We start from the raw sequence: 2391 nt of genomic DNA on the forward strand, positions 1-2391 counted from the left end.
ATACTCTTTAAATCTGTATAAGAGAACACAAGAGAAACTAATTGGAGGTTGGAGCAATACCAATAGGATAATTAAATAAATGTTCAAGCAAGTAACCTGAGTACATACATGACACAATTGAAATGATGTGATCAAGGGGAAGAACTGAAGAAGTACAACTAAATTATACCTTTCATTACATACTTAATCCTCTTCTTCGGCGGCGTCATCTGCAAACCCTGCGGACTCGCCGAGTCGCGGCCGCCGCCTTGCTGATCTCGGAGCCTGTCGCTGCCTTGCCTGTCGCCGCCTTCGCGCCCACGGTGTCCGGTGGTTGATTGCCGGCTGCCCGCTGCCATGCGTCCGTGCGGCCGTGCCCTAGCCTCTAAAGCGCCGCTGCGCCGCCTCCGTCTTGCGAGAAAGTAGCAACGAACGACTCGTATTCTCGTCTCGTAGAGTCATAGTCTGCCTAGCAGTAGAGTCATAGTCGTGAAAATGTGATCGATCGTCTGTGTCCTTCAGCCCATAGCCCATGGGCACGGCCCGTCATTCAATCGGCAGTAACCAAGCCCAATAGGAGGCACGCGCACGCCCCACTAACTGAAAAATACGCCAGGCTAATACACTAGTATATATACGTATTTGCACGGCAGCTTAGGTATGGCATTCTCCAAACCACGCCATATAGCTAGCTTCGCCCCTGGATATTCCCATGTACTTGCCAGAGTTGGCATAAAGAGAAGAAAAAGAGAAGAGCGGCAACCTATACTATCTCATGCGCCTACTGATTTTCTTGTTCGCTCCCTTCGCCAGGCTCTCTCACCCGCTCGCTCACTCTTGATTTTTTTTTTTGAATAGTGCTACATGTCAGCCACTAGATCTTTTTAGAAGATCCGTCACATCGGCAGCTCTTAGATGTGGCGTAATCAGTGCGGCCCAGCCCCATCCTCACCATTGCAACAAAAATAGTGTTGCAGAACCCTTTGTAACATAGCTCAGGTTGGAGAAACATTTGCAACAAGGCTATGTTGCAGATTTTCTTAAATTTCTTCACCTTTTTCAAACAAATATGATTTTGTGGAATGAGTTTCGCAACAAGGATTTTTCGCAATGAAAGATGATGTCGCGGCAGCAGCACCAATGTTGCCCTACCCGTTTATGACAAGAGTCTCGTTGCGAACCTTCAATGTCAGCAGCAACTCGTCATTGTCTTGCAGCAAGGACAATAGCCATCGCCTTGCAGCACCGAGACATCTGCAGTAGCGAAAACCAATGAGACCCTGGGAGCAGCATTTATCCACCATGGAGGAGAACGTTCTCTTCTTCACGCTTAGGGTGGGGAACGCGGGCCCGTAGGGCGGAGTTCATGGCGGCGCTCAACACGACGCACAGAACACGGTCGTGTCACGGATCATGTCGTCTACCAAGTGGCTGTGGCGCGTGAAGAGGCTGCTCGACATGGAGCCGAAGAGGTGCATGCGCTCCACGCTCGCAACGATCCACAGCAACGCCGACAAGATCGTCTGTGAGCGCAGGGTGAGAGAGACGGCTGGGTTGGCGCGCAGTGACGACGTTCTGTCGCGCTTGGCCGCCGCCGGCGAGCACAGTGACGAGAGCCTCCGCGACGTGGTCACCAACTTCATCCTCGCCGGCCGTGACACGACCTCGTCCGCGCTGACCTGGTTCTTCTGGTTACTGTCCACGAGACCCGACGTGGAAGACAAGATCATGTGCGAGGTCCACGCGTCTGGCCAAGGTGCGTCGACCTTCACCTTGGAGGAGCTGCGCGAAATGCACTACCTCCGTGCGGCCATCACCGAGTCCATGCAGCTGTACCCACCGGTGGCCGCCGACGTGCACAGCTGCAAGGAGGACGATTTCCTTCCGGACAGCACTTTCGTCGGGAAAGGGTGGCTGGTGACAACTGGGGGAAGAGGACTGCGAGGAGTTCCAGCCGGAGAGGTGGCTGGACGAGGAGGGCGTGTTCCGGCCGGTGGCTGGACGAAGAGGGCGTGTTCCACGCGGGGCCGAGGATGTGCCTCGGCAAGGACATGGCCTAGCCACAAATGAAGTCTGTGGCGGCGTGCGTGCTCCAGAGGTTCAGCCTTCGGTACGTCGGCGGTGACGGGCATCCACCGCTCATAATGTCGATGACGCTTCGGATGGGAAGCGGCTTGACCATGCAGGTGACGAACAGGGGAGGCTAGCCTCTGCTTGGCTTGGAGAGTAGGCTTGTTCCATCACAAATCACAATAGCGAGCTCACTAGTCTCCATCCCATTTCTTTCTGCTTGGCTTGGTTCCGGAAATAAATCTTCAGCTAGTGTAGTGTAAAAAAACGTTCTTATATTATGAGACGGAGGGAGTAGCTAGTAGTAGTGGGTACCCACGCCACGTATTGCAAGGTTAAATC

At 53.6% G+C, this 2391-nt stretch overlaps 1 pseudogene; it reads left to right on the forward strand.

Annotated features, from left to right (window-relative positions):
• Window positions 1–1089: 1089 nt before the first annotated feature.
• LOC123186829 (cytochrome P450 94C1-like) lies at window positions 1090–2186 on the forward strand (annotated as a pseudogene).
• The last annotated feature ends 205 nt before the right edge of the window (window positions 2187–2391 follow it).

This window comes from Triticum aestivum, chromosome 2A (genome assembly GCF_018294505.1).
Source record: "Triticum aestivum cultivar Chinese Spring chromosome 2A, IWGSC CS RefSeq v2.1, whole genome shotgun sequence".
NCBI classification, from domain to species: domain Eukaryota; kingdom Viridiplantae; phylum Streptophyta; class Magnoliopsida; order Poales; family Poaceae; genus Triticum; species Triticum aestivum.